The sequence below is a fragment of the Bombyx mandarina genome, chromosome 04 (genome assembly GCF_030267445.1).
Source record: "Bombyx mandarina strain Sakado chromosome 04, ASM3026744v2".
NCBI lineage: Eukaryota > Metazoa > Arthropoda > Insecta > Lepidoptera > Bombycidae > Bombyx > Bombyx mandarina.
In genome coordinates this window covers 16,713,383-16,732,676 of record NC_143211.1, presented here as the reverse complement: position 1 = coordinate 16,732,676, position 19,294 = coordinate 16,713,383, and positions in this window count along the sequence as shown.

The window sequence follows — 19,294 nt, the reverse complement described above, 5'->3', positions numbered from 1 at the left end:
TGAATTACACACATATTTTTATTTTATTTCAATTCGTCTATTCTTGTGCATAGCATTAATAGCATAAGCGAAATAAATTACGGTTTGCCATAATATGTTTCGAATTTTTCCCTTTACCTCAATTTGTTTTGAGTCGGAACCTCATTATTTATATCGTTTGAGGAAAATATCGTAATACTTGAAAGACGTACCTATGTTGCATATTATTATGTAGATTATACTCGTACAGTATGAACTCACATATCAGACAATTCCATTTGAATGGAAATAAAACATAAAGACTGGAATAGAAAATAACTCAGGGGAATCATTATTAAAATTAAATATGTATAAAAAAATTAAACTTTCAACAATCTTTGTAAATGTCATCATTAATTTTCATAAAATTTTTGTCTAGAAGAGGTCCTATTATATCAATGTTGAGATAGATATTTAATTGTAATCAGAACGAAGTATAATTCTACCTTATTACTATGCGTTACTACTGTGCAGCTTATCTCAGCAAAGCTTTTTAATTACTTACCATGAATGTCTAATTTATTTACAATCAGGTCTATAATAAAGCATCTTTCTTCTTTTTCATAAATGAAGCTTGTAGTATTGATAGCACTTAACCTAAATATCAAACTTGGCTCAGCTATAAGTATGTTTTCATTTGCATATTTCCAATCATCGTATTTAAATAGTTCAATTGCCAATCAGAACTTTAAGAACGGACTCTCAGCTTCGAATTCGATATTTAAATTTCCCGCCAAGCGCGAAGGAAAACAGAATAAAAAAACAATCAATTAAGCGAACTGTCATCGGCAGAAGTAAAGGGAGAATGGATAAAAGTCCAAGTTTGAATGGATTCTTCGTTAAAAGTCCGGATCGTTTCGTCTGGATCATTGGTAATCTATATTGTAAGGCTGTTACCGATAGATTATTGTCTTGCTTTAAAAATAATAAAAGAACTGTCGCATTAATTGTTCCAAACATTATGTAAATATATCGTATTTTAATCACAAATTTTGCACGAATTGTACTCCTACACTAAGTAAAGTACGTCCTACCATCTAATAATAAGATAGGATGTATAGAGAAGGGAAAAAAACTTGAGATGGCATGTCATTATCTCTTGCTTAAAATTTATATCGCATTGCATTTTTACGTCGCACAACCGTAAAAGCTGCTTATCTATTAATATTTTATGTGGGACCTAAAGAAAACACAATTTCCTTGATCCGTATTTCCCGAGACGAAATTACACACAAATCGAATGACCGTAATCACGTAATCGATCAAAAGAATCGATTACACAAAACCCTGCACCTTCGAAACGAAAACGCTAATTGGACAAAAAACATCCCCCAACATATCGCGAAACAAACGTACGAACACAAAAGACAGATTAGTGTAGATCCACGATCGTATTTAAGATAAAAATCGAGTATCCTGTATACGACGTCGGATTTAGATCCGAGACACGATAAAGGGCAGCTGTGTGGGCCCTAATCTATTGTGACGTCATTTCTGTTCCTGTTATTTTTTAGTAATCTGTATACTGTTCTTACCTAATTGTAGTACCGGTCGCGCCGTAGTGATGTGAACGCATTACGAAGTTTCGTGTTCAATTATTTTTAAGTCTCATAACTCGAATCTTAGTTTTGATCGCGAATATACCTAAGGCATAGGAAGAGATTATTACAGTTTTCTTTTTCTTCCCACATTCTGAGGGGTCGGTGCAGCATGTCCTTTTATCATGCTGCATAGGGATTTGGCATGAGTTTTACGACCGGCGGCCTATTTGACGTACACCCTCCTTGGGAATGCTGTGGTTGGCATAAGGTGACGTAGCCAGAGAGACTCCTTCTGCCGTCTTTTACGATCTCCGCGTAGGTGATCGGTTGAACCAATTCTAAGTCGAGAACTGCACGTCTGATTAAGATCATGAGACTAGTCGAGCGGCACAGTAACGTTTTCTAAAAGTAAATTTATTCTTTTGTAATGTTTTAAATGTGTAATGTAATGTTTGTGTAATTATAAATTATTGAAGAAAAATATGAATTTGAAATTGCTAATACAACTTGCTTGCTTGCTTGCTAATACAACAATTATCGTTTAAAATCCGTCTACCTGGTCCGGGATGTGTATTACTTTGTGAATTAATCACAAAATTATAAAATCCTAATATGACCTAATTCTATTCCTATAAAAAAATATATTTTTCAAACATTTATCAGCACAATAAAGCACAAACAAAAATTTCAATAATACAATGCGAATACAATGTGGCCAATAGGATTAAGTCTTTACCGCTACACTTCACCTAATTGGTAACAATGGCCCGCCATTTTGGAATTAAATTCGAATTCGAAGTTTAAATTCGAATATCGAAATTCAGGTACAGTCGTAAAGGTAATCGTTAACTTGAAACTGAATAATTAGATGTGACATTTTTTTGAAATATGTAGTTATATAATTATTTTGGTGAGCACAGTGTCATTACTGTGTTTATTAAATTCGGCGTATTAAGTTTAATAAATAATTTTCTTTATTTCAAACTCATTTTCGTTCAAATTTCAGAGATTTTGTACAACTGCATACCCTAAAACTCTGAATTCGATATAATATCTACTCAAGGATTGAAGAAAGTAATAAAATTAATGTTGGAAATATTAATAAAATATTATTTACAAAATGAAATGAAAATGTTATACTATGCTATTTGTGTTTTTTTTTACAATCAACAAAATTACATAAAAATAATCAATTCTACCTAATATCCAATAGTCTGCAAGCAAGCCTGCCACATAAAACCTCTCGCAACTTATTAAATTACAATTACTTTCAATAAACTTGATGACGAAAAATATTCTATTATATGATGCACTTAATTAACTTCAAGATGCTGTTTAATCATGTTAATAGTCTCACTGCTGGTAAAACTACTTTTCTTCGTGAAACTCGGGAGTCAAACCAATTACTGAGTCAAAAATCTGGAAACATTCGACGCTCGGTTATCCTCTTTCGTTCTACAGCATCGCGTGTATACCCGTCTCTGTCCGGTACACTCGCGTTCAATAGTACACGTATAAGCTGCTTATTATATTTTTATAGTTATTTTGATCGCGGCACACACGTTTTATTGTGCGGATTATCCGCAATGAATACAGAATGCATAGAATGGGGTGTATTATTGTACCGATGTACACACAGCTGATGCTTTGGTGGAAACAAAGCGACTGATGTTTGCGAAACTCCGGTAACGTGTTTTTTTTTCTTTAATAATTTCGGTAGCTGCTGGCGACTGACGCATGTTCTACTTTATAAATTCGGAATTGGATTTCGCGTAAAGAACAAATTTATTTTTTTGTGTTCTTGTATGTTGGATAGATTCATATATTATTATGTATATTTCCTACCAGCTTCTGCTCTGCTTCAGGTTAACTCGGTGGGTTGTGTCTGTGGGTTATTTAGGTTGCACGACGAGAATGGTGGTCGTTGCTTCGAATGCCTAAAAGCACTGAAAGGGGGTCGGGAGGATCCGACATGACATGTCTAGGATGACACGACTGAGTTTCCCTGTCGTTTAGGTATATAGATCGCCCAACTGTCCTGGTGAAACTGGAAAGGCCTCCGGGCCACCAGTCACCTTCAATCCTAAAAAAAAGAAGGGTATATTGGTATGTAACCACAAATTTCAAAATTTTCGGACAAACTGAAAAAAACCCGACTGATTCCAACTTCATTACGACATATCCGGCTAAAAAATAAGCAGTAAGCTAACCACAGAGTATTTTAAAAATATACACGATTAAAAGTACTTTTACTACTTTAATCCCGCGTTTTTATTGTCATTTTATTATTTCCAACGTTTAGAATACTTTACAGTTTGCGTGGTCACGAACTACTAACAAAGACTTTTCTGTATGAAAAAATCATTAAAGATATTTCTTTACTAAAAATAAATTATAATACCACTAATTTTGAATACAACTGTATTTAAAAAGTCAAGAAAAAAGTAAACAAGGATAACCCTTTCGCCATTAATATCGCAATAAATGCCACATGACAATACAAAATCATATTTAGGCTCGCACAACGTTAAAACAACCAGGTACTAAATATCAAAAGCTCTTATAGCATTTATCACTTAAGACGTTCTTTTAAATTTTATAAAGCAGATTCTAAGCGAATCAATTGTAAAAGATCGTAAGCGGAAACCTACGTTAAGTCTTTTTAGCACAAAACACACGTCATCTTGAAAGGCATTGAAATATAGACAATCAAAATTATAAATCATAGTGAACTCGACAAGAAAACGCGTCGACGGTAAATTAATAATGCAGTGAAGGCAAGCTAATGTCAACTTTAAGTCGGTGACGTAAAGACTGTCTAAAATGCTTTTTTATCACTAGGCATTCGCCACCCCGTCACTTAAAACTACATTCGGTTTTCGCGCGTAAACGTCGTAACAATGAATGTACAAAATTATGTATTTCACTAATGGATCTTGTTCTCAAAAACTAATACATAGTTAATACTGGGCTGGTTTGTAGGATGGATGAGATCTGATGGACTTTTTTATTGGTTAGATGGGTGGAACAGCTTTCATAGTGTTTTCTTCTTTCTCCTACCTAGTCGCTGGTAGTTTAAGAGAATATTCCAGCAACGCTGTGTAGGTGAAGCTCACGGGGCTCAACCTGAGAGAAACTCAATGGGCTGCGTCTGTGTGGTCATCGAAGCCCTCAGAGGATTTTATAGTTCACCGGCTACCCCGATCTTAAAAACAAAACTCATTTAGATTTCACGGCCGAAATAAGTAGGGGTGGTGGTACCTATTTGTGGGAGGTCACAAGATGCTATCGAGGTTCTTGCAAGTGCTATCATAATGGGTAATCCCAAACTAAAATCGTGTTATTTTTTTATTTTTTATTGCTTAGATGGGTGGACGAGCTCACATCCCACCTGGTGTTAAGTGGTTACTGGAGCCCATAGACATCTACAGAGGAGATCTACAGAGGTTAGCTACAACGTAAATGCGCCACCCACCTTGAAATATACGTTCTAAGGTCTCAAGTATAGTTACAACGGCTGCCCCACCCTTCAAACCGAAACGCATTACTGCTTCACGACAGAAATAGGCAGGGTGGTGGTACCTACCCGCGCGGACTCACAAGAGGTCCTATCACCAATGTTAAGAACCAATTATTAATATTAGATAATCGTAAGTGCGAAGATTTCAAACAATTCGTGCCTGCGCATCTATTGAGACTGCTCACAATCGTGATCCCCTTCTGGCTGAGCCTTTGCTCGCCCACCTGTCCTGGTGAAACTGGAAAGGCCTCCGGGCTACTAGTAAATACTCAATCATAAAAAATAAAAAAAACCACAATCGTGATCTGACGTGCCCAGTCGGTACCATCACACTGGTAAATTTTGTGGCGAAGCAATTATGCAGTGGCCTATTGGAAAATTTGTACTAATTAAATATCCACTTATTGTCTGAATGTGGGCATTTATTTTGTAACGTCTGTAGGTTCTTGTAACAAATTAACATCACATAGGCTGTGTATCGATTGTCTACCTATTGATAGCTGTTATTGTTACTTGCTTACTGGTGGCAGGACCTCTTGTGAGTCCGCACGGGTAAGTACTACCACCCTGCCTATTTCTGCCGTGAAGCAGTAACGCGTTTCGGCTTGAAGGGCGGGGCAGCCGTTGTAACTATACTTGAGCCCTTAGAAACTTGTATCTCAAGGTGGGTGGCGCATTTACGTCGTAGATGTCTATGGGCTCCAGTAACCACTTAACTCCAGTTGGGCTGTGAGCTCGTCCACCTATCCAAGCAATAAAAAAAATTAAAAAAAAATCTCCACAGTGTTAAATTTTAAAATAGCTAAACGCATAGGTCGAGTACACTGAAAAACTATTCTCATATTTTACCAGTTTAAAGCCGCAACAAAACATCTCGAAACTTCTAGACTGAATACACGTTTTGACTTCAGAAATTTCCTATTATTTATAGCTCATAAATAGCCCTTAGAAGCCATTTTTCAATTGCGTGCTAGCTACAAAACTAAGATCTCCCGGTAACGGGGTGAAGTGGCTTTGTTTCACCGGCACGTCCCCTAGGATAACTTTTTAATTTATTAACGAAGGGTTGGCACTCGTAAAAATTACTTTTATTGTTTGTAACGACATCTCGGCCTACGTGATAACAATATCTTGTGCTATAACTCTCTTTTATTAAATGTTGAACGACACACCAGTACAACTTGAGCTTCACATATATAGTAAATTTTGATGATTGAGATTCTGGTTGTTTGGTTCACTCGCGTGTTCTCTAAGCCCGAGTCAAGTGTACATTGTTATATAATTTTAGGTCCCGCTAAAGGTTGAGACTTTTTTTTTATAAGTAGAACTTGTTTTACTTTTTTAAATTAGACGAGTGATTTAGTGCAATGGGAATGCTTTTGGGTGACGTCTAAATGCGAGGTGGTTAGGGAATCATACGGTCATAAATTTAATTTAGGAATAGATTGTGAGTGCTCACTTTTTTTATTTACGCTGTGAATGAATTTAGTGCATATTGTATTATTGTTGTGCTTAATAATTATTAACTGCATTTTATTTTGAAGCAAGCGGACTTTCGGTGTATCTACATGACATTGCATTTACCACTTGATACTTGTATTCAAATGAAAATATATTTGTTTGAAATGGAATGTTTCTACTGGTGGTAGGACCTCGTGTTAGTCCGCGCGGGTGGGTACCACCACCCTGCCTATTTCTGCAGTGAAGCAGTAATTCGTTTCGGTTTGAAGGGTGGGGCAGCTGTTGTAACTATACTTGAGACCTTAGAACTTATATCTCAAGTTGGGTGGCGCATTCGCGTGATGTCTATGGGCTCCAGTAACCACTTAACACTAGGTGGACTGTGAGCTCGTCCACCCGTTTAAGCAGTAAAAAAAAAATTAGGAAGATGATTCTACCGTGAAATTTATCCCAAGATGATGGACATCATCTGATAGCAAACAATCACTAGTATATCCACAGCAGACAACATCGTTAGTTACTTAAAATGGAGGATGAAATGGTCAGAGTAATTATTAATTCACCAATATCGGGAAAGCGAATAACTATATCGTAATCGAAACTTTTTTTAAAACGCAACTTGAAAAATATAAAAACCCTATCAAAAGGAAAACACCGAACCCACGCTCAGAAATCCAAGTCAAAGAAAGTAAAAAAAAAAAAAAAATGTTAAACCGCCACAAACCCCTTCACCGAATAACAATCTATAACTTTTCCACTGTCGAAACGAATGAGGGAACTTTGGTAAACTGAATTTTACTTATTCAAACGAGTTCTGTTATAAGAGGGGACATTATCGACGTCGCGACAACACTCCACCGAGGCCCACTGTTGATTCTATCAAAAATCTACTTGAAAACGCGGGGTTACGGTGCTGCCGGGATATTCGACTCTTGTAAAAAAAATCCACGATCGGCCGTAAAATTGATTCGATTACTTTTGCTAACCTCATTTTGTTGTTACAGCTGTAGTTGATGTTGATTAAGGCGTTAATATAATAGGCCCGGTGGTAGGACCTCTTGTGAGTCCGCGCGGGTGGGTACCACCACTCCGCCTATTTCTGCCGTGAAGCAGTGATGCGTTTCGGTTTGAAGGGTGGGGTAGCCGTTGTAACTATACTTGAGACCTTAGAACTGATATCTCAAGGTTGGTGGCGCATTTACGTTGTAGATGTCTATGGGTTTCAGTAACCTCTTAACACCAGGTGGGCTGTGAGCTCGTCCACCCATCTAAGCAATAAAAAAATAAAATAAAATAAATACAGATCATTACCGCGACATAGTTGTAGTTAAGTTATATCGAGGTGAGTTGATCGAGGCTTCTTAGATGTAATGTCCAAATATCTAAAATATTTCACAAAGGCGGGCAATCGTATCTAATACGCCGTCGACCTTAACGTAACTGCCGGTCATCGAATCCCAAACGTAAAAATCCATTCGTAGGAAGGTCAGGGCGGTAATGTGGAATATACATTTTATGCTGATATTGTAGGTCTGGTGTCGAGTGCTTTACACAAAGAAATTGATTTCGTATAAAAAAATATAACACAGTCCAATCCGATTCTGTAATTTATTTTTCGCGATCCAATAATCTCATTTGTTATTGTTTAAATTGACAAATCATGAACTAGAATTTAGTGACGTTAAATGAGTTTCTCAGGATTTGTCATACTCGATCCTGTGGACCGAATGGTAAATAGTCGACGTCGCCTCGTGCTTTTAGGTACCTCAAGCACCGGTCAGCGTCCTCGTCGAACCCGTTATTTGCGACGAAGGGCTTTTTTATGGCTTAGATAGGTAGACGAGCTCACAGCTCACCTGATGTTAAGGTATTAAGTGGTTACTGGAGCCCATAGACATCTACGACGTAAATGCGCCACCCACCTTGAGATATAAGTTCTAAGGTCTCAAGTATAGTTACAACGGCTGCCCCACCCTTCAAAACGAAACGCATTAACGCTCGAGGAATATATTAACCCATAGATCCAGCCTACTGAGTTTCTCGCCGCATCTTCTCAGTGGGTCGCGTTTCCGATCCGGAGGTAGATTCTGCGAAGCATTGCTCTTGCTAGGGGCCAGTATTAGCAACACCTCCGGTTTGAGCCCCGAAAGCTCACCTACACGTTAGGGTGACGCTGATATAGCTTCTCAAGGCTATCAGCTAAAGTAGGGCAAAAAGGACTTTTATGGGATCTGTGTAAACTGCACTGACCAAGTGCACTATAATTAAGAATTAATTGACGAAAATGGAAATAGCTATAAATTTTAAATTATACTCAAGGGAAAACTCCGATTTCTCATTCAATCAAACTGTAATCTACCGCATGGATCAACAAAATACTTAAAAAATACAAAGCTTTGTATTAAAATAAACAGAAATCAACAAATTAATTTTTCGTATAAGCTACTGAAAATCGCACAACGCGTACGTCGCGTACCTTTATTCATGATACCATTCGTATTAAATTTCCGCTAAATTCCTTACCGATAGTGGCGAGCGCATGAAATTACAACAACAATAAGCAGTAATGATCCCCTGCCTGTGACAAAAATGAAAACAAATAAAACTTCAAGTCCGTTACGCCATTTTGAACTTTACATTAAAACAGTAAAGTGCATTTGGTTTTGTTGCGATTTTACGAAACCGCATTGATTTACAATTTTTGTACTTCGAAGTTGATGAATTAATTTAGAACTTAATGATTTGGTTTAAGGTGTGAAATAGCTCGGTGTCTTCATAAAAATTCCGGTCACACCTTTCTTCGTCATTAGGAAATGTAAACCGCGGGGGGTGGCTCAAACAATGGTTACAACTATTTTTTTATCTATATTGTATTCCGTACAAAGTGACAATGTTATTGTTAATGTTGTACAAAAGGGTGACTTCTGCTTACCTAAATTATTAGTTTTGTGGTCAAAAGCTCTAAGAACGATTTCTCAGCGGGTGCTACTTTTGTTTATAGAAATTTCCTTATTTGCTGCGATTTATCGTTCAATTGCTTAGAAAGTTTTGAATGTGAATGTTTGCATAGTGTTTTGTTCTTATCTTGTTTCTAATTCTCGTTGTTTTTTTTTTAATTTGTTTCAGGGTTGGCTTTGTGAATAGCTGTATCGATTTCACGTTAAACGATCTGTAACGTTCTGTGTTATTTTCTATTCAATCATAATAAGCGATCAGAGTAATTGCAACCGAAATAGAACACCGTTTGGTTTTATTTATCACTCTGTAAAAACATTCATGGGAAAAGCACAGCACAAATAAAACTTGAAAGATTAGGTGAAGAGTTCCCAATAGAAAGAGGCGTCCGTCAAGGTGATCCTATTTCGCCGAAGATATTCTCAGCAGTGTTGGAGTTGATCTTTAGGAAACTGGATTGGGATAATTTCGGACTTAACGGGAACGGAGACAAACTGAGTCATTTCAGATTCGCTGATAATTTAATACTTTTCTCCGAATGCCCGATGATTTTGGAAAGAATGCTACAGCAATTAGCAGATGAAAGTGCAAAGGCAGGGCTTACTATGAATATAACAAAGACAAAAGTAATGAGCAATTACTCACAAAAAAAAAAAAAAAAACGCTATTGCAGTTAACAATCAAGAGTTAGAATACGTAAGTGAATACGTTTATCTGAGCCAATTAGTATCACCGACAGAGAGCATGCAGAAAGAAATAGAAAGAAGAATAGCAAACACTTGGAAGAAATTTTGGTCATTGAGTAAAGTAATGAAAAATAAGGAAATGCCTATGGCAGAGAAACGAAAAGTCTTCAATGCTTGCACACTGCCATGTCTTACATACGGGTGCCAGACATGGGCCTTAACTGAAAAACAACAAAATAAATTGAATTTATGTCAGAATGGGATCGAGAGAAGCGTATTGGGAGTAAGAAGAACGGATAAAATAGAACTAAAAAGATCAAAGGAGAGACTAAATTTGGAAAAGTTCAATCAATATGCAGAAAATTTTAATGGCGCTGGACGGGACATATGATGAGAGAAAAGAAAGAGAAATGGACCAGAATAATAACGGAATAATACCCTAGAGAAAACAGAAGAATCAGAGGAAGACAGCCGAAGCGATGGGAAGACGACTTGAAGCAAATAGCTGGGCCAGGATGGTTACGTACAGCAAAGGACAGAAGCAAATGGAAATCCTTAGCGGAGGCCTTTGTCGAAAGACAAGCTGTTAAGAGGAGAGATAAGCCGAATGTCGAGATATGTTTTAGTATAAGTTAATTTTATAGTTTTCTTACCTCTATTGTTATCATTTTATGTTTAGTTAAATAAATTAAACTCTAAAAGCAATAAAGACTTATTTATTTATTATTTGTCTGTAATCGTTAACTAGATGCTTAGTCTCACAAAACCTTGACTGTCCTGCGCTTATTATATTATTATTACGAGTGTACGGCCCTTGGTATATAGGGGCAGTTACTCCTTACATCGGCAATACCAAGGGCACAGCGAAGCTATTGTTCACCGCTTGAATTTAGGTTTTTTTATTACTTTGGTGAGTGGACGAGCTCACGGCCCATCTGATGTTAAGTGGTCACAAGAGTGCATAGAGATGTACAACGTAAATGTCACCACCTACCTTAAAATAATAGTTTTAAGGTATCCGTTTTTACTGGACAACGGCTGCCCCACCCTTCAAACCGAAACGCGTTACTGCTTCACGACAGAAATAGGCAGGGTGGTACCTACCCGTGCGGACTCAAAAGACGTCCTCCAGTAAAATTAAGTTTAGTTTTTTAATTGTGTAAATGTTAATTCGAACTTCAAAAAAGATATTTACTGCAAACTTTTATCTATATCAGTTATCCAGGTCGTGAATCGTGCGCTTGTAAAAATATTTTCCGCTTAGCCACAGGGAAGGTAGCTCACAAAGGTACAAGAAAACGTCACATAGTCTAACAATAACTCAGTGATTTCACACAGATTGAATACTACAATTGCATCAACGCCCACGCTGCGAAAGCATAATGTACGCATTTATACGCATTACAAGCCGCGACGTGTCTCTCTGTCGCCTCCCGAAACGGGACCCGCGTCACTGGCATATCTGCATCATTGTTGAACGTACAACATATGATTGTATTGCATTCTTGTTGACTCAGGGTTACATCCAGCATTAGCATTTTGTCAAAATGTTGTTGAGTGCGTTTTGAATTTTGGCCACACTGTTTGTTATTGGCTACAATGTTGGTACAATTCACTGGTAGGACGTCGTGTGAGTCCGCACGGGTGGGTACCACTACCCTGCCTATCTCTGCCGAAAAGCAGTAACAGCAGCAGTATGTCGTCGTCGTGGCCTAAAGGGTAAGTGGTCCGGCGCATTCGTGTTGAGCGATGCACCGGTGTTCGAATCCCAGGCGGGTACCAATTTTTCTAATGAAATACGTACTCAACAAATGTTCACGATTGACCTCCACGGGGAAGGAATAACATCGTGTAATAAAAATCAAACCCGCAAAATTATAATTTGCGTTATTACTGGTGGTAGGACCTCTTGTGATTCCGCACGGATAAGTACCACCATCCTGCTTACTTCTGCCGTGAAGCAGTAATGCGTTGCAGTTTGAAGGGTGGGGCAGCCGTTGTAACTATAAGGTGGGTGGCGCATTTACGTCGTAGATGTTTATGGGCTTTAGTAATCACTTAACACTAGGTGGGCTGTGAGCTCGTCTACCCATCTAAGCGATAAAAAAAAAGAGCGAACTATATGATATAGGTCTAGCTTCACTATATGATATAGCTATAGATTTATATAGCGAACTATATGAAGTCTAGACCGATAAGGTGATTTGCAGTATTAATAAATTTTAATAAATTTGAATTAAAAATAGTGTAGAAAAAATGATTTTATTGTAAAAAAAAAAGCGTGGGGTGCATGGTATCAGTAGTTATAAATATTTTATGAACAGATATGAGTAGAAGGGCTATTTTGATAATATCCTGAAAAGCACCCCACGCTTTTTTACAATAAAATCATTTTTTCTTACACTATTTTTAATTCAAATTTATTTTATATTTTTTAGTTGGATATTCTATAAAAGCGTATTTTGTTAGTTTTTTTAAACTATTATTTATTTTTTAGTTGAATTTAAAAATTTTCAATTTTTTTCTTTATTTTTTTTTAAATATTGAATTGTCATCGGTATACCAAATTTCGAATTAATCCGACGTTTTGAAGGAGGTCAAAATCATGTTCAAAGATTCCGTTACATAGGTATTAACATACATACATCGTGTAATAAAAATCAAATCCGCAAAATTATAATTTGCGTAATTACTGGTGGTAGGACCTCTTGTGAGTCCGCACGGGTGGGTGCCACCTCCCTGCCTATTTATGCCGTGAGGCAATGATGCGTTTCGCTTTGAAGGTTGGGGCAGCCGTTGTAACACATTTACGTTGTAGATGTCTATGGGCTCCAGTAACCACTTAACACCGGGTGGGCTGTGAGCTCGTCCACACATCTAAGCAATAAAAAAAACATACGTCTGAAGCTAATAAAAGCGTATGTTATTAAATTTTTCTATATAATATCGGATCGTTTCTCGTACACACCCACACTTGATGCATGCGGCGTCGTACCGTCTGCCGCGCTGGAATGTGGCCCCGGCGGCCGGTGTGACCCTACCTTTGAATCACTCCATTAAAACTATCGATGCTTCTTCTGGGTTTTTTTTTAAACATTTTTTATTAGACACCTAATCGTTTAGGAATGTTTTAGATAGAGTAACGTGGTTATCAAGTATTAATTTGATTTAAATTTTCGATAATACAATTTTGGATTGATTATATTGCTATTAGAAGATGATCTCTGAGGTCGGAAACAAAAAGGATGGTGTGACCAAGTGTCCGAGTATCTGGACACGAGAATGGGCCACGCACTTCACTGTGCCACTGACCGACATAAGTAATTCCAAAATAGGTCCCAGGCGGACTCATCGCGATGCTCAGGAATGAGCGATCGACCGAAGGAGGAGGACATTGCCTTTATCAGTATATATTATATAAACGGCAAGAAAGCTGTAGTACTCCCCACAGACACAGCCCACTAAGTTTCTCGCCGGATCTTCTCAGTGGGTCGCGTTCCCGTTCCGGTGGTAGATTCTGCGAAGCACTGCTCTTGCTAGGGTCAGTGTTAGCATCAGTCCGGTTTGAGCTCCGTGAGCTACTAGTTAAGGTTACGCCGAAATAGCCTCTCAAGGCTATCAGATTAGGCAGGAAAAAAAAATGTAGTACTGGGAGATAGCTATTGGAATATTTTTTATGCAAGACCATCTTGTGCACAAGTAGTATTTGGCAATAACATAGCTGAATTATCTGTAATTCATTAAATATCACTTATCTATCTATATCTATATATATAAAAATGAATTGCTGTTCGTTAGTCTTACTAAAACTTGAGAACGGCTTGATCGATTTCGCTAATTTTGGTCTTGAATTATTTTTGGTAGTCCAGGAAAGGCTAAAAGGAAGATAAATATCAAAACGCTCGGAATTAAATAAAAATAACAATTTTGTTTTTCCTCTGATGTGTCCCCTGTAGAACGGATTCCTTTTGTTTGTTTTAAGTTTATTTTATACAAAAGTTTAGGTCTTTTATTTATCGATTGAGGCACTACGAAGTCTGCCGGGTCAGCTAGTTCTACAATAAATGACGATAAGCCGGAGATTCATTCAGGGGAAAACATATAACATGCGAAGTATATGAAGTCGACGTGGCCTAAAGGATAAGACGCCTGATGATTTCGTATCGACCTATGTAACTATGCTAGTGTTCGAATTCCGCAGGCAGGTGCCAACGAAATGTATACATTACAATCGTTCGCAAATTACTTTCACGCTAAAGATTAGCATTGTGTAATAAGAAGAAAACCCGCCAAATATATAAATAATTCTTGTAAGGTCACTAAGTTGGGTGGCGCATTTACGTTGTAGATGTCTGTGAGCTTCAGTAACCACTTAACATCAGGCGGGCTGTGAGCTCGTCCAACCATTTAAGCAATAAAAATAAAAAAAAATAAAAAAACTCGGATAGGTATCACCCCCCTGCCCATTTCTGCCCTGAAGCAGTAATGCGTTTCGGTTTGAAGGGTGGGGCAGCCGTCGTACTGTATAACTAAAAATTAAACCTCTTGTCTCAAGGTGGGTGGTGGCATTCACGTTGTTGATGTCCATGGGTTCCGGTATTCATTTAACACCAGGTGGGCCGTGAGCTCGTCCTCCCATCTAAGCAATAAAAAAGTCTATACCAAATTGCTTCCAGACTCTGTTGTTATGATCACCAACTGTACGGATAACGTTGTTTTGATCACCTTTCTAAAATATTAAGTTTTCTATGTCAATGATTATAATTCCTGTTTACCACATAACTCGTCCAAGTCCGAATTGATAGATATAAATATCGTAACACTTTAAAGAAGTTTACGAATAAATACGTATTTTATTATCGTGAGAAATTTAATATTTAAAACATTTAGAATATTATTGCTCAAGGAAAATCTTCGACTGCTACCCAAATAGAGTCATTTGGAACGTCTTAAACAGATTTACTTCGGTATAAACGTTAGGTAATCGCATTTGTTCAACAATATTCTACTTTTAGAATAGATTTCAATGTAAATTGTAGTATTAATAATATGTTAGAAGAGAATATCACTGAATTTTGTTTGTATAGAGAATGTTACGGGTTTTTGGGGATCCGTTGAGGTGTTTTTAGAATAACTTGGTAAAAGTTTATTGACGATGATTAGGATCCTTCTTCTCAGCCGCATGCACTCTTGGCAGAGTGGTCGTGGTCATCACTTCGGTTGGTGGTGCGCTTCACCAGACGTCGCCATTCCTCGCGTACCGCGTCCTTTCTTGTGCACTCGTTAACGGGACCGTTTAGAGCTGCCTTTATTTGGTCGGTCCATCGTAACGGTGATCTGCCGCGCGGTCTTGCACCCTCTATCATGCCCTGCACCACAAGGCGCTCAACTGAGTCGTCACCCCGCCGCGACACATGCCCGAAGAAAGTGAGAATGCGACCCTGAACGATGGAAGATAGTCGCTGCTTGATGCCGAGTTCCTGTAGAATTGACTGATCCGTTCTGAGCTCCGTCCACGATATTTGCAGCATTCTTCTCCAGCACCGCATTTCGAGAGCATCTATCCTCTTTTTCTCACTTTCTCTCAGTGTCCAGGTCTCAGCAGCATAAAGAAAAATGGGGAAAACCAGCGCTCTTAAAAGTCTGATTTTAGTGGCTTTGGTGATATTTCGATTCCACCATATTTTCTTCAGCCTGTCCATGGCTGACCTCGAAATAGTCATACGCCGCTTGATTTCATCAACGCACCCGCCAGTGTTCGATACCAGTGGACCTAAGTAAATGTATGACTGTACGACGTTCGTGATCTTGTATATAAGAGACTGTAATTACTTTTCTTAATTAAGAGAAGTGCCAGTGTTAATGGGTCAGTCAAATCTTATCACCTTTTTTCAAGTTTTTGGAAACGAATAATAACTGATGTATAATATCTACAGAACACTAGTTTATATATTCGGAAGCTTACTATATTCCATAAAATTATGTTTACTATAAAAGTATTTATGTTTACTTCTTGGGAAACGAAATTGGGTTCGATCACCCACACATCGGAAACTCCTCATTCTGATGGAAGCATAAACAGGTAACACCCGAAATATGTTCCAACAATTACAGAATCATACGAATAACGACTGTATGCGAAAGACATAGATGCTATTTAATTAAATCCTATTGATATTTTTTTGTTCAGAGCTTAAAAATATTATTTCAAACTCTAAATGATCTTCAATAAGGTTTTCAAAAAGAAAACGTATTATTCTGATCGACTAAACACAACATCTTTATAAAAATTATCTAAAAAATATTAAAACATTCCTTTTCGATAGAGATCTCTCAGTGAAAACAAAACAAAACAATGCATTTAGTCAAACAACAGAACAACAATGTATAAATCACATGAAACCGAGCCGATTAGTCACGAAGTGTTCGAACACGGATCGTGGACGTGAAGGAGATGTGGCAGTTTCAAAATAAACAAAAAATCATTTTAGTAATAGATAATTGAAGTTAGATTTAAACAAAATATTATAGAATGATTTAGGAGTTTTATAGGGTTATAAGAATTGATTCAATAAAATTTTAAAGGTACTAAAATTTACGGATTTCAAAAAAGTATGATGTTTTTTCATTAAAATTTTAGACTTCAACACAATGCCTCAACATTTTGCAAAACAGCACCAATTGCATTATTTTCAATTGTCATGTCCAATCTAGAGACTCGACATTTGAAATGGCTACTTGACATTTCTATTTTACTAAAAGGCGTTAGTATATCAAAATGGCATGGGCATAGGTGCAAAGACTTTATACACTACATGAATATCAGTGCAATATCAACGGGCGCCATTTTAACTATATCAATAATAATCTTAATTTAAGACGCTCAAATAACTCTCTTGCTCCAAGCAGAATATTTCAAAATAAAAAACCACTTTTCGTAATATATTAATAAATGTATCTATAAAATGCAGCATGTATGTTTTCGACATATTCTTCACGTAATTAATTGAGTATTTTTTCTTAATATAATGCCACATCTCCGCCGTTTCTGCTGTCGTTGTGTCTGTCAGGTGAATTATGAGCGCGTCACGCTGTAATAGCGACGCGGTAAAGACAAAGCCGATGCACCCGAAGCGTGAACAATGGTAAATTAAGATGGGGTTCTTTACAATTAACAAAAAAAAGTAAAAATTCACAGATGACAATTTTTTTCTGACTGAGACTGAGGTATAGGCATAATATGCCATGAGTAAGTAGTCTAGTGTCAAAATTTTACTATTAGCTTAATAGTACTGGTGATAGGATATAATTTAGTAACAGGACACGGCTCGGCTGTAGTAAGGGGAAGCTATGACCAAAAACCTACTAGACATTTGTTAATATAAGACTCGACGTTTGTCAATAAGATCTTTTGACCTGAACGTTTAGCAGCTGTTATCTAAGAACTGAAATTATGATATCTAATATGGTATCTAAAAATCCTTGTCATTACCAGAGGTATTCTAAGTTCCAATAGGCTGAATATCAGGCAACATAATTTAGCCTTTTGACTTCATAACCATAAGCATAAGCTGAGGAATATGTACAAACCCACGAAATTAGTAAAACGCTAAATAAGTAAACACGGGGTTTTCCTATCACTAAGCCTAAAAAAAAGTCAAATTTAATTCACCTAAATGGTTTCGTTTAACAAGTTTTTTCGTGACCAATCTCTAAATTATGAGTAAGCACAGCCCAGTCCAAAGTCTTTTGTCAACATCGTCCCGTGTTATCAGCTATCATCTTAAAAGCCGTCCCGATCTGAACAATAAGTGAATCTTAAACGTTGTCCTTATCAAAGATATCGCGGACAAATTAAGGTGCCGCTTAACTGACGAGACTTAGTAATAAAAAAACGATATGCCAAATTCAACCATGAAATAAAGTCGCGTTAAAATATTTGAGATTTTATTTTTATTTTGTGATAATGATGATCTGCAACTACACACATCCTGATTTTCAAGTACATACGTCCACGCATTGAGAATTCCTCGTAATCAAATAAATAGCATAGATCTGTATTGCAATAGATGTATTGTAGTTTTATATTTTGTTATTTCCTTTTTAGTTTTAGTAAATATAAATAATTGAGAATATTTCGGAAATTCCAAAAAATTTTTTTTTATTGCTTAGATGGGTGGACGAGCTCACAGTCCACCTGGTGTTAAGTGGTTACTGGAGTCCATAGAAATCCACAACGTAAATGCGCCACCTTGAGATATAAGTTATAAAAAGTTATAAGTATAATTACCGCAATAGCGCAGTATTAAAATTGTCCTAAGAGCACGACAGTGTCCTAAATCTACTGCTAAAAGTTAATAGTCGAGCGTACTTTTATCAACAACGAAAGATATCGATTCTATTCTATAGTAAAGTATTAGTGAAACGACTCTTTAAAGATCAAACAATCTCCCGCCTCAGTACAAAGCCCGCCACACCTTTCAAAGTTTAGAAACTTTATTTTTCGCAAATATTTTTGCTTTAAGTCGATTATTTCGATATGAAACATAAGAATGAATAGGAAACAATACGACTATTGTACGCGCGATTATTGTAACATATTGACGATGTCCAAAATTTCAAATGACCTTTCGGGGTTTCGCAATAAGAATTGTTGAAAAACACATTTTTGTGCACTTATATGGTCGGGACAGAAATGTTTCTTCAATAAAAAGTTAAGAACAGTAAGTAATTCACGGGTATTGATTGAGGTTAATTTAAGTGTTGAAAAATAATAACGAGTAAATAAAGACTTTTGTTGTGAGTCAGTTGTGAGTCAGCAGTTACAGTTACACTAAGTGGGTATCGGTGAATTCCACATTAAGCAAAAACCTTGTATTTTCTAATGAAATTGAATCTTCAACATCATGTCTAAAGCGAATAGCGGCAAACACGCTGGTATCTTTGAACTCCCATAGCTGCTTAACTTCAATTGCACCATCCGATTACCTAAGGAAATACAAACTGTTTCATTGTAATAATTTGAAAATGTTTCGTTATTGTGTGCTTCAAAAAAGTAGACATCACTAACCAAGCACTAGGTACCTTATAGACAGATATTCGACTAAGTCATA